This window comes from Thermobia domestica, chromosome 1 (assembly GCF_964235325.1).
Source record: "Thermobia domestica chromosome 1, izTheDome1.hap1.1, whole genome shotgun sequence".
In the NCBI taxonomy this organism is placed as follows: domain Eukaryota; kingdom Metazoa; phylum Arthropoda; class Insecta; order Zygentoma; family Lepismatidae; genus Thermobia; species Thermobia domestica.
Window position 1 is genome coordinate 332,899,406 of NC_137454.1, and position 15,229 is coordinate 332,914,634.

Below are 15,229 nucleotides of genomic sequence, written 5' to 3' on the forward strand. Positions count from 1 at the left end.
TTCTATACAGGAAACATACACGATCCTACCTTTGTTGCTGCCTTGAGAGAGATACACCACCTGGAAAAATGCTTCTTCATTACAGTCATTCATAATTACAGAGAACCGTCCTGTCTTAGGCCGGGCCCGTTATCATTCATGAAGAAGTAGGAGGAGAAAGAGAACCTGGAGGATATGATGCAGTACATGTAACAAAAATATTTTACATTCACTTCCATATAAATATGAATGAAGTAAGTGTTTTGATGCAACCGATTTTGTTTTTATTTTGGTTAAAGATTGGCATAAAAACAACTTGTAGAATTGAAGTGTGTGTTTTGGTGCAACTAATCTGTTTCTTCCTTTTATTTTGTTAAGAACTGGCATCAGAGTAACCTGCCATGCCACGCCAAGTTAATTTAGTGTTTTGTACAAGAGATGCAGTTTTAAAAAATAGATTTCGGTACTATTACCGTACCCGCTGTTGTTCATATACTCCATAGTACTTCCTCACATACAACGTTATTCCTTGGCACAAATTTTTAGTGGCCTGTCATGCAGCTACTGGCTACAAACTAGGCAATCATAAGGTAAGATATTGCTCAAACATTGATTATGTGGTTGCATAATATTTTTTCTTGTAGTCTGAATATTGTGTTACCGAGTAGACAATCTGAGACAATAAGCTTTTCCAACATCTTCACATCATGTAGAAATCTTTTCTCGTGTCCATTCTCCAATATTCTTTTTCATTTTGCTTTTATTTTTAAGGTTTTGCCGTGTTTTTTAAATCTGCGATCAGTTATTGTTTATCTATTGATTAATAGTTTTTTATTCATTTATAGGGGCTTTCATTGGAATATATTTAAAAAAATTATTAAAAAGAAAAAAATTACAGCATTTCCAAAGGAATTCAACAAGTTTCAAATTTTTTATTATTTACTTGCCAAACAATTCTAACTCATTGTTTCAAATCTTTAAAATATTTTGTTTAAGTGTATGAAGTAAATCTATTGTTGCGTATAAATGTATGAAGTAAATCTAAGTATTTCTTAACAGCCTAACTTAAATAACGGATTATCTCGGGATTTTTATTTTGCCTATAAATTATGATCACGAGAATATTCGTGCAACACAAAAGAGTCTGACTGGAAGTTTAAACAGCAAACTCTTACGTTGCTAGCTTTATGCGAAGTACACAGTGTCAACTTTCATTTCACCAGTTTTAGGTAGTACTTTGCGGTGCAGGCAATTAATTATTCACGTAATGATACTAGTAAAAAATACATGTACAGTAGGGTGGACTGAATTTCAACTTTTTTCGAAAATCGGTTCTGCGAAGTGGTTAGAGGGTATCTTTTAGTGGGCGTAGTGTACCAGATTTTTTTTACAATTTTTACTTAACGCCTTCATGTGCCGAATCGAGGTTTTATGAAAAAGCTATGAAACACGCATTACACGGTACAATATTTCACGTTTTTGGCTGTGTAAATTGCATATATTCTGATTTCTTTTAAATTCTACCTTAGGGACAGCTTTAACGATATGTAATTCACCTTTCCAAAGCCACTTATTTGCAGTTCTTCGCTTAAATTGGCTAAATTTCAACGCGTAAGACAAGAATGTTGCGTTTTTTATATGCATGTATAAAAGTGGATTTACTTTTTTAGCCTAAGAGTAGAGTTTATTTTTTTCTGTAATGCAATTCATTATCAACATTCTTGACCAAGTATGCTTAGGAAAAAATAACCCAGAACTCATCACGACTTCGAGATCCACCCTCCCGCCTTGTTTAATTTTCTGTCACGGCCTTGTTGTGTCCTCACTTATTTGCTTTACTTTTCTAGATTGCATAATCTTTTTTCGACCCAAATGTTGATATTTTCTTGCAAGAAAGTAAGATACATCGCATGAATCCGATGGGACTTGCATGCCCACACAGATTTGAGAGGCTTGCGTCACGAAACGCACCATTCGTTCAACTTTTTGAGTATGGCACGAAATTACAGTTATTTCTTCTCCGGGCAATCCCATATATCGGTAGTGCAGTAATTTAAGATGCAGGAATCATTTCAACGAAGCGTAAAGACCACGTTATTGATAAAAATAAGACCAGGAGGGAAAAGAGGAAATTCAGCGCAGCTGTTCAAGAAAATGGCAACTTATCTGGAAAATCTGGTAGGGTTGACGTCTTTCAATGGTATAATAGACCAGGCCCTAACGCAAATGAAAAAAGGAAAACATTGGTGTAAACGGCTAATCGAAAAACATTTAATAATAGAGGAATAACCAGGTTCAACATATTTAGACCACGTCGTGTCGCAGTCTGGTAATGGAGAGGATATCGCCGCGTCCGTGTACAAATTTCTGGATGAAAACGGAACTGATCTATCAAAGTTGGTAGCAGTTGGCTGTGAAGGTACATCAACCAACACGGGCTCTATCTTTTAAAAAACTAAATAAAGAATTTCAATTTATTGTTTGTCTTTTTCATGGTAATAAACTACCGCTTCGTCACTTAATAACACATTTCGACGGTGGAACATCGGGTCCAAAAACACTTTCGGGACCTATGGGAAGAAAGCTCGACAACTGTGAGGATGCGCACTTGGTAAAATACCAACCAATAAATCTTGACTGGTTGGATGAATTCGCAAAAGTTTAAGACCTCAGTGCGGACCAACAATATTTAGTAGCAATATGCAGAGCAATTCTCTCAGGATATTTTTCTTAAAACTTGGCGAACTAAAAACCCGGTTAAGTAGTCCGGTCATGTTGGGTCAACACCGTATGTCGCATTCTTTGTTTGTACATTATCACAGCGAGACTTGCGAGGCATTGGTGTGTCTTCTACAATACATCGTCAAGGTATACTCCCGGGTCTTTTTTGGCATCAAGGAAAAGCCATAGTGCTGTGTAGGATCGCGTCATCTATGGAACTTTAGACGACTATCCCAATTTCTACCCAGGAACCTAAGCAGATAGTATTCTCTGTATTACGTACGAATGGCTTCTTCGTTCGCCCGGAAAACTTTCTTCTTGGAATGATCACGGATGCTAGTCCGAAAGTTCGTACACTTTGTTGGAGGAGCATTAAGAAGAAAAACTTCATAAAAAGGATAAATCAATCCAGAATTCACCGTTCCTAAAATAAATTTTCACGGAGGATTACTATGATATGGTGGAGTGGAAGAATTTGTCCCCTACAGAACCTCCTCTCACAAACATGCTCTCCGACGACGAAATTAAATAAAATATTAAGTCAGCTGCAATACCCGGAGAAGAAATAACTGCGTTTCCGTGTCATACCAAAGCAGTAGATCTAATGATGCGTTCGGTGACGCAAGCTTCTCAATTCGTGTATGGGCCAGCAAGTCTCGACTGATTCATACGATGTGCCTTGCTTTCTCGCAAGGAAATGCCAAAATTTTAGTCGAAAAAAAGATTATAAAATCTAGAAAAGTAAAGCAAGTAAGTGAGGACACAACAAGGCCGTGGCAGAAAATTAAACAAGGCGGGAGGGTGGATCTCGAAGTCGTGATGAGTTCTGGATTATTTTTTCCTAAGCATACTTGGTCAAGAATGTTGATAATGAATTGCATTACAGAAAAAAATAAACTCTACTCTTAGGCTAAAAAAGTAAATCCACTTTTATACATGCATATAAAAAACGCAACATTCTTGTCTTAAGTGTTGAAATTTAGCCAATTTAAGCGAAGAACTGCACATAAGTGGTTTTGAAAAGGTGAATTAAGTATAGTTAAAACTGTCTCCAAAGTTGAAGTTTAAAAAGACCAGAATATATGCAATTTACACAGCCAGAAACGTGAAATATTTTACCATGAAATGTGTGTTCCATACCTTTTTCATAAAACCTCGATGCGGCACATGAAAACGTTGAGTAAAAATTCTAAAAAAAAAAAAAAAAAAAAAAAAAAAAAACTTTACACTTTGCCCACTAAAAGAGAGCCTCTAACCAATACGCCGAACCAATTTTCGAAACACCTTGAAATTCGGCCACCCTAATGTACAGTGTATCAGAAATTAACTTATCTGCTTGTTTCTCTTTGAAATAGTGGTATATTCTTGTATAGTATTAAAATTTTCTGCAGTATAAATTTAAAGGAATATTTATTTATATTATTGTTTCTCGTTTTCTGTGTGGTTGTATGTTGAACGATTAAAGAACATTGAAAGTAGCTTTGTGCGTTTTATCCCGTTTTACAGCTTTCCATATAGGAATAAATATTGAAACAGTGTTGTTCCTAAAAATGTACGGAGACTTTCTAATGCAACTCTGCTATTTTATTACTAGCTTGTGATACTGTATTCTAAAATATTTTAAAATAAATTGATACGCATCAAAATATATATTTCCTTTGCTTTTGCACAATATTCTAGTATAATTTGGTAGTACTTATTGTAGAATTTAGATATTCGGGATTTTAGTAATTTTTGTGGAAAGATCATCCTAAATTTTCATCAGCCTAAATTTCAATAAATTGAACACACTTTATACATGTTGTAAACATTCGTTTTAGTTTATTTACACCAGTAAGTCTTCAAAAAGTAACACCAATAATAAAATACATTTATTTGTATCTTGAACGAGTATACTCGTGGTTTTAAAATCGGCAATTTTCAAGTGCCTATTTCGAGCCTAAATTTTGTGTAAGTTTAATATTTGCTTTCACTCACTTTTACCTTAAATGTAGAACAAAGGTAATAAATAAAAAAATATAAAATTTGGAACGTCTTTTGAAAAAAAAAATATTAGTTGAGCAGTTAAAGTTAATTGCATATTAATATTTCCTCGGTATCAATATAAAATGCCAATATCGGTTCATTTTATTATTAATTGGAAATCAATCTATCGAGCTTAATGCATACCTTTTTATGACTATTACAAAAATCACATCATTATTAAACAAATTTCAAGTCTTTGGGAACTAAATGCATTTAAAACTTTTTTTGTTTGTCTATTTTCTAGCACTGTCTGCCAGTTTGTTACTTGGAATTATATGTTGTTTTCCCAAGGTTAACATAAGTACGGAGGAAATAATTGTGGTCAAAGTTGCAAAAAAATCAACTTCTGCCCAAATAATTAAAATAATTTAACAGTTTTAATCTGATAGCCATATAAAGACATTTATTTTGTCAAATATTAAGTATAAAATAAATAGACTGTAATTCCATTCGTAATGATGGAAATAAATAAATACAAAGATGAAATCTGGAAAGTGTATATGTGCATTACTTACCTTAAATAAAACTGTAAAAATCAGCTTTGTTTACATTAGACGCAGCGACAGCTAAAGCTTCATTTTTTCGTGATGCGGCAATGGAGTCGGGGTTAATTATTTTTGAGGGAGCGCAGGTAATTTCATATTACTTGATTTACAACTTGAGGGAAAACGTAGTTACTATAAGGTCCTTGTCCCTGTGGCGTCGTCCCTGATTAGTCGTTTAATGCCATTGATATAATTCAAACGAAATGTGCGGCATAAACATATGTACTTTTAAAAGGTACACTGTCGTCAGACATAATTAAGACATTAATTTTTTTATTGAAAGAATGGTAAGATATTTCATAGTTTTTCTGTTATTATAAAGGTTTCATATACAGTTGTAATTCTGGAATATAAAAACAAAAAGCAATAAAGAAAAATATTCTGGTCGGAATTTTGAAACAGTTCTTATCAATGACAGAGCTCTTTAATGTTACAGCTAAGGAAACGTAGGAAATATTTTGTAAAAAGAAATGTTAGCTACTAGATATACAATACAGGTAAAATAGGAAACGTTTTGCCAACTTTGTCAAAATTGTCGACTTCACGGTTCAAAAACTACACCTGTAGATAGGGAAACATCAATACAAAGCTTCAGTTACAACCATTTGAGTTTTAAAGTAAACTTTTAACATTTTCATAAGGTAAACTTAATAGGCTACGGATATAAAATTTTGAGCCAGGAATATATTGTTTAGTACATAGTAAAGAGACAATCACAAATTATATCGGGAGCCACTTACATTTCATCGAATTGTTGGCCTATTACACAACGAAAAATTAATCCTAATATATGTTGGGAGATTGGCAAGATGTGTTAAGTGAATTAGAAATGGCAATATGTAAACATATTAATAGAAGAAAGTATTGTGTTCGCTGTAGTTTTTTATGTTGGTTTATACGTCTTTTACAGGAGTATATTACGTATCTATTTATATTACTAAATTATATATATGGGTTTATATTGATGTCATTTTCAGTGAAAATCATATGTGGTATTAAAGTACGTCTCTAGTGGTACATTTTGGTTAATGATTCTTTTGCAGAATGGTTTTATAATTTATATATGGTAATGCTTATGTGTTGTTAGACCTATTTAGTAAGCCTAACGCTATATGCAAATTTCTTATTGAAATATCTACTGCAGCACCTATAATAAATTTAAAATACATATAATAAATGGCGCAGTCTTACTTGAAACGGATCAACGCTATAAAAAATTTATGATTCGGCTATTGCAATGATGATGCAAGTTTGTTTGAGGTACGCAAACTTAAATTCGGTCAAGGTGAAAAAGAAATGGTAAAGGTCATAAGTAAAGTCACAGAAGGAAATGTGAGCTTAGTGGTCAAAAGTTTAAATGGACTTGTGTGCTCAGGGAGTTTAGTGCTCAACAGGATCTGTGTGCGCAAAGAGCTTAGTGCTCAACATGAGCTGTATGCTCAGAAATTTAAGTGGAGCTGTGTGCTTAGAGAGCTTAGTGCTCAACAGGAGCTGTGTGCTCGAAAATGTAAGTGGAGCTGTGCGCTCAGATAGCTTAGTGCTCAAAATTAGTATGGCAAGGAATTTGATCAAGAAGGGAGATCGTGCAGAGGTCGACGATCAATTAGGTCCAAAGATGAAAGAAAGGAGATGGTACAAAACATTGTCTTGCAGAGACCGGGGGAAGATGTTGGGAGATTGGCAAGATGTGTTATGTGAATTAGAAATGGCAATATGCAAACATATTAAAAGAAAAAAAGTATTGTGTTCGCTGTCGTTTTTTATGTTCGTTTATATGTCTTTTACAGGAGTATATTACGTATCTGTTTATATTACTAAATTATATATATGAGTTTATATTGATGTCATTTTCAGTGAAAATCATATGTGGTATTAAACTACGTCTCTAGTGGTACATTTTGGTTAATGCTTCTTTTGCAGAATAGTTTTATAATTTATATATGGTAATGCTTATGAGTTGTTAGGCCTATTTAGTAAGCCTAACGCTATATGCAAATTTCTTATTGAAATATCTACTGCAGCACCTATAATAAATTTAGAATACATATAACAATATTAAATAAATTTTGACTGGTCTGCTATATCCAGACAAGCAGCTCTTTACTCATTAGAGCTTTACACATATAACAGTCAGCATTCTTATCTACTATGTTGGAAAGAAACTTTACACTTCAACGAAACAAACAAAAGTTATACAGCATTACAACCAGATTCCTCAATAAGAAACTCTAACGACATTAACCGAATTTAGTTCATTGTAATAACACCTTTAAAAGCGGGGAATAGAAACTAAAAAAGATGATGAATGAACAACATCTGAACATATTTTAGTAATGGAAAACTACGAAGTTCAAAGTTTCACTAATTCAATTAATTATAAACTATTTTCTTTCTTTTTCCATTTCTTTCTTTTTATTGCAAACAAGTGAAAACACACTCCGCTGAAAGCGAAAAGTGCAAACTAATGGTTTCTGAAATTTAAATTTCACGCTGAATATTCCTACAATATATAATTCTCATAATTCGTAGTAAAATAATGTTTTCTATACAACATCTTAAGTTGTACGTGCGTTCGCTCTTAGAATGACCAAATGAGATGAGAGAACAATTTGCCAGCGTCATTGATCATAATTTTAATGTTATGCTTTTCATGTGGTTCGTTCCTTGACTGAATTTCAACCTTAAGCCACAGATTTTGTTACGAATATCTCTCACTATTAAAAGATGAAGTTTTCTCTCTGTTTCAGGTTACAATTCGTACTGCGTAGCAAGAAACTACACTAAAAGGTTCCTAATATTATCAATGGTGGTCTTTCACACTTGTACTTACTTTTCTCTTTATGGACTTTTTCTCTTCATTGTATAAAATTTATATTTTGTACAAGTATTAATTTCATACGTAATAGTTTGTGAATATTTTTATAAATATAATACGTGTCAACATCGTACATAATAATATATTTTACGTTATCTACTACATAGATATAATAAACACATCACCTGCAATATAACTTTGGATGTTTCAAGCACCAGTAAAACTGTAAACTGTTCGTCCTGACGTAATAATAATACAAATTACATATTAACAGCATACGCTGTTTACATCTAGCACTGGTCATTTTTAATAATTCGATAGAATCGTGTTTACAACCCTTATGCCAATTTTCAATGTAATCTTGGCCGCAAGCTTTGCATGAACTTCTTAAAAGCATCAGCGAAGTAATTTTGGGGTGTGCTTTTGAGAAATTAGTTTACGGTCATTCTGAGGGAATTTCCGGATTAAAAATATCCGAGCGGCAAGGAATCCTTGAATTTGAGAAACAACAGAATTCACTAGTAGAAAGATCTGGGTAATATGGTGGACGTCGGAGAGTTCGAGTTGTTAGTGCTACAAAGAGTTGAAAAAAATGCTCCGGTGCTTTGTCTCAGTTCAAAAGAAACTTTGAACTGCCGTGGTCGATTTTCTTGCAATGCCGAAAACAATCTATTCTCAGAAAACTGCACACAGTAATTGTATATGATTTTGATACATAATGAGCTAGAATTATACCCCTTCTATCCCAGAATATGGATGGAGAACTTTTCGTTTGACGGAATATAAAGAATATTCTTGAGTCGGGATGAGGAAGAATTTTCCCACTGTTTCGACTGCCTTTCTTCCAACATAATCGTTTTATCTATAACGATAACGGTGTCAGTTATCCATTAGCAACACTCTATTCAAAGTTAGTCATTTGGAATTTGTCTGCGTGACACTTTTCTTTACCTTGTCCAACTACTTTGGGGTGAACGTGAACTGACCATTCTCTGCTTCAGGCAGTCAGTTTCTATGCGTTCCAGAATCCCATGTGAGAACTCCGTTAGATTGCAGATGCTCAATACAGTTCGCCGTTTCTTATTCAATACTAGGTTCTCAACACGGGCAATGTCTTCAGAGATTGTCATACAACTTGAATTTTCAATCTTTGACAAATCATTCGTTGATATCTAACCTACCGTGAATTCACGGACAGGTTTTCGAACAGAATTTTCTGCAAGTTTACTGTCCCCACACACATCTTTCAGCTTCTGATTAATACACGGAGCATTTTCACTTCATGCAAACTAAAATTTTACGGCAAATCGTTGCTTCTTTATAAAGAACCCATTATATCACATTTGAATGTAGAACATAATTATCTTCAGCTACGCATCTAAGAAAGGTAAAACTACCGTTAAGAAATTTTCAATGTTTCACAATTATTCTTTAAAGTTTAATAATCTATCCTCTTCAATTTCACTAAAATGTTCTCGCTCATTTTGAGTCTACATCAAATGGTACATATATTTTGAACGCACCTTATACATTTTCAATGTAGAGTAACATAAGAGTAACGCACAATATTATGCGGTATATCATAAGGCTGTTTAATAATATTTTCTTTTCTAGTTTTCAATTAATAATTTAATGTGTACTACACTTACGTGTTTCACCATTTTTTATTATTACCATTCTTTTTTGTCGATTATGTAAATATTTCATTATCGTCTGATCACACTGTATAAACAAAATGGCCTGATTTGAGAAGTTACCTTTTCCTTTAGTCGATGGAAGACTGACATCAATATCAGGGGAAAATCTCATATTAGTGTTAGAAAGAGGCTTCATGAGTCACAAACATTATACCAAAGTAAAGCCAAGAAATATAAAACGAAAACTACATACTCTTGCATTTCTTGTACAATTCACAACATTCTAGTGCCTTTATTTAAGCCAAGAAATTTGGTGCTAAATGATTATTTATATTCTACGCATATTATTTAATTAATGCTGCCTGTGTGAGGAGACTAAATGAGAAATAAGATTTTAATGTCACGTCTCCGTTCTTGAAATATTATTTCAGTTCTCGTTTACATTCTCGAGAAAATATTCTCATCCCACATAATTCAAGTCACGAAACACGATCAAAAGAATATAATATCTGTATTTGTTTTAATATATCAAATATCCCAAAACGTATTGAGCCTTTTGCTCATGAGATGGTGTTAGTACCCTAAATCTAACATATATCTATATATATAAAAGAGAACGCACAAAATCCTTTGTCCGCTCATCACGCTAATACGGCTGAACCGATTTCTTTCATTTTTGGGGGGTTGTTAGGATTTGGACCCTAGATGGTTTTTATCATATCACTTTAATTTTCAATTACCAGTGTCTTGAGATAATTGACCAATCAGGTGTCAATACGTACAAAAAATCCTTTGTCCGCTCATCACGCTAATACGGCTGAACCGATTTCTTTCATTTTTGGGGGGTTGTTAGGATGTGGACCCTAGATGATTTTTATCATATCACTTTAATTTTCAATTACCAGTGTCTTGAGATAATTGATCATTCAGGTGTCCATACGTAGAAATCCTTTGTTATTAGTTCATCATAGGTATAAAAATAAACGTATTTATATGCAACCCGCATGACCCTGTGACTCGGCGGGTTAACATAACTAACAGGCGCTATAAATCACTTGAAAGCGAAAAAGTAAAAATTATCTAAGTAACAAAGTTTATTGCGTTCCGGGGTGACCGCAGCGAAGCGGGGTGAACGCTGCTAGTTCTATATATATAAAAGAGAACGTACAAAATCCTTTGTCCGCTCATCACGCTAATACGGCTGAACCAATTTCTTTCATTTTTGGGGAGTTATTAGGATTTGGACCCTAGATGGTTTTTATCATATCACTTTAATTTTTAATTACCAGTGTCTTGAGATAATTGACCATTCAAGTGTCCATAACGTACAAATCCTTTGTTATTAGTTCATCATAGGTAAAAATAAACGTATTTATATGCAACCCGCATGACCGTGTCACTCGGCGGGTTAACATAAATGACAGGCGATATACAGCGGAAAATAGCTTGAATCTTCTGTTTAAAATTTTTTAATTGATTTGCTTATTTTTACAGACACTTTTACAATATGCCAGCACCGGGATGACCGCAGCGAAGCGGGGAGGGTTAACATAAATGACAGGCGATATAATGTTAAGATTTACTGCAATCTTCTATGGTTTTTATCATATCACTTGAAAGCGAAAAAGTAAAAATTATCTAAGTAACAAAGTTTATTGCGTTCCGGGGTGACCGCAGCGAAGCGGGGTGAACGCTGCTAGTTATGTATAAGCCGCAACATGTCAGGCCTAATAAGGCTTGACAGCAAAAAGTTACAGGTAGCACGAAAAATGAAGGAATTCTTATAATCAGACGTAAGGTATTTCATAGCGAATGAGTGAACCTTTTGCAAAACTATCCTAGATTTTACTATTTGATTACGATAAGGGCGAAAATATAATGATATTGTGTAATTCTTAATACCATTACTTGTATTTACGGACAATATGTGCTATTAAAATATGCACAACCTAGCTAAAAGAAGAAGAACAAAATATAAAAGGAAATAGAATTAATGTCTTTCTGATATTATGATTGATGTTATGTTGACATGGTAATTTGATGATATGTGTTGTTTGGTAGTCAAAACAACAAGAAATATAAGATATAACAGAGGATCCATCTTGTAGAATCAAAATTTATGTTATTAAAAGGGTGTAAATGTTTAGTTCGTTACGTATTATAATAAAACTATTACCAAGATGGAATGTTTAAATGGATTTTGGTAAAATAGTAGACTAGATTAGAAATATTCGGACTGCGGCTGAAGTGTAACGCTATAAAATATACAAAAATAAGTTACGTTACAAATTGGTGGTTTCCGCCTCAGGATTTCGGGAGATTTATGAGAAGATAAGTAAACAATCTTCTAAATAATTAACTTTACATGTGGATTTGTTTCGAAGTATACTAGCCATAATTCATGAATAAGATAACGTTACTTAATAAAGACTAGTCTATTGACTAAGGAAAACCTTTAGATTGATTTCAAGATTATGTAGCAGTTTTATCAAATCCATCAACACGTAATATACCTTGTTAAGGAGTGGAAGAAAAATTTACAGAAATATTAAGATGAGTGTTACTGGAGTGTAAATACACCTGAAGCAAGTGGTAATATAGAAATAAATATATCCTCAAACATAGCTGACCTTATCAAACAACTTAGTGAGCAAATGAATCAGCAGATTGGACAAGGGAATCAGCAGATTGGGCAAATGAAGCAACAAGTGGACAATAATGATCAGCATATGACACAACAGTTATCACAACTTTTAAAGCAGATGACACAACAGTTACTTTCGAAATTAGATTAGAGTCATCGTAAAACAGAGCAGAGTGCAATGGATCAAAACAACGAGTATGCGGAGAACGGTGATTGTTTCCAAGACAATCAGCATGACTCCTGAATTTGTCTAAATTTTCCATCCAGTGATAATTCACAGACAAACAGTGACTCACAGTGTATTGATTCTGTTCCTGTTTTGCAAACCTTTGAAGCGGATGGAAACAAAGAACTTATTTCTAATAAGGTTGCAAGGCTAATGATGGAAGGCAGCAACGATGAATATGATCGCAAGCGGAGAGATAAGTTCCGAGGAAAGAGGACGGAGTACACAAATGGACGTCGAAATGATCTGCGAAGAGAAGAGTAGATTGACAGAAAGGGAAAGAAGTCAGATAAAAATTATCCGCTGACAACGATGAGTCTATTTTTAAGAAGCAGGACAGAGATACATTGGATGCCCAGATGGAGTCTTCGTGGGACAGAAACCGTGGCAGGACAAAGTAATGTGAATATCGTGGAAAGAACAAATACAGCCCTGTTAGGACACACGGCATTTCGCCACCGGTAAAACGAATGAGAACTGAACCTAATTTTACCGGTAATGTAACCGAACCTAATCTTAGTAGCAACAGTAATAGTAATCGTACTGCACTTAAGAAGCATGTCATCATTAGATCTACTTTCCCTGGAATTGGATTTCGTAGAAATTTCATAGATGACAAAAATTCACAAAATAAGAAACAAAGAATTGTAGAAGTAAATAACGCGCAAGGCTGTATTCCGTTTTATGACTTTCAATGCAACTTAAACGAATTTGTTAGCCATGTATCTTAAACTAAAGTTACGGCGTCCGAGAAAACCGTATTCCATTGATTTTTGTTTTATTTCACTGTAAATACCGTTATGATTTCGTTTGTTATTTGTACTTTTTTTGAATTCTATGAAGATAATATAAATAAATATCACTGATAAGAATTTCATAACATATAACAAGAGGTCTAGAATATGAATAATGCTTATCGAAGTTCTGATAACTATACTAATTCTTAATATGGTAAAACTCCAGCGTACAAGTCCATATTTGTGTATCAAACAAATTAATCCTAAAGTTTTCGAACTAATGGATGTAAAAACTGGTAAACGTTTGGGTTTACGCAATATTGATGAACTTAAGTTATGGAGTCCTTCAAAATATACTAAAAGTAAATGGATGCTGTTAGTTAAGACATTGGTTCCTTCTCAAGTTGTATCCAAAATTAACATGAATTACATTTGATCCTTTATATTAATTCTTAATATGTTAATTTATTTATTTGTATTAGTTTTTGTTATGATGTTAATTATCTTTGATCCTTTCTCGTTCAAAAAAACAATTATATGAATGTCATGATAATATCTTTTCAAAACCTTCTTAAGTATACCGGAGAAAATAATATAGATTTTGTTAACTTATGACTTATGACAAGTATTAATGGCCTCGAAAGGACTTAAAAATAAATAACTTTTATACCGTATTTTAAATGTACTTTTCCTTTGCGTCGATGAATTGTAAGAATATTTAAAATAAAATTAATTATGAAAAATGATATCAATGTAAAGGAATATGATCTTTAATTATATGAATTTTAATTTTTATATATACGAGGGTCATTCAGAAACTTAGGCAATTAATATGAAATATCTAACGGTCCTGGATTCTTTTTTACTATTATTGTAAACAAAAAGTCATATTGTTCGGGCTACATTATATAACGATATTGTGTAATTTTTAATATCATTACTTGTATTTACGGACAATATGTGCTATTAAAATATGCAGAAGGTAGCTAAAAGAAGAAGAAGAAAATATAAAAGGAAATAGAATCAATTTCTTTCTGATATTGTGATTTATGTTATGTTGATATAGTAACGTGGTGATATGTGTTACTTGGTCGTCATAACAGCGAGTATGTTATTAAAAGGGTGTAAATGTTTAGTTCGTTACGTATTATAATAAAAGGTAATATCAAGATGGAATGTTTAAGTGGATTTTGGTAAAATAGTAGACTAGATTAGAAATATTCGGACTGTGGCTGAAGGGTAACGCTATAATGCATACAAAAATAATTTACGTTACAAATTGGTTTTCCGCCTCAGGATTGCATTGTTTTTTATGGATCTTGCGTTACACAAATACTGCGCAGGCCTCCGAATAAATTTATGCTCTTTATGGGCAAGACTTGTTAAAAGAACAGCAGAAGATGGTTCAGTCGCTTTCTTTCGGAAAATGTCGGTGTTAGAAACGCTTCTCTCAGTGGCTGACCAAACACATAAAAGTAATGAAGATCCTGACAAAAGTTGAGGTAGACCGTCATGTAAGTGGTCAAGATATCATCAATGACCTAAACATCCATCAGCAAGCATTTTAGATAAAGCTGGAAATAGAATAAAGTTCGAAGTTTGAGAGCCAGCGGATCTGCCAAAATAAGAAAATGCTCGATTGAAATTCCATGTGCAGGTCTGTATTGAAATGTAAGGAATATTTCTGAAGCGATTGATCACGAGTGATGAAAAGAGGATACTCCACTAGAATACGTTTAAACATCATGTGTAAAGCAGACATTCCACAGTCCGTGACAAGGATGCTGTGCGTTTGGTGATATTGGAAGAGCATCGTGCATAATGAACTAGTGCTCAAGGCAGAACTTTAGACTCAAACCTGTACTATCGAAAATTAACAAGAACGAACTTAATAATTTAA

General features: G+C 33.5%; 1 long non-coding RNA gene across 1 annotated transcript in view; it reads left to right on the plus strand.

Moving 5' to 3' along the window:
* LOC145668017 (uncharacterized) overlaps positions 1 to 15,229 on the plus strand; it is a 52,282-nt gene that overhangs the window by 34,536 nt on the left and 2,517 nt on the right. The window lies entirely within an intron of this gene.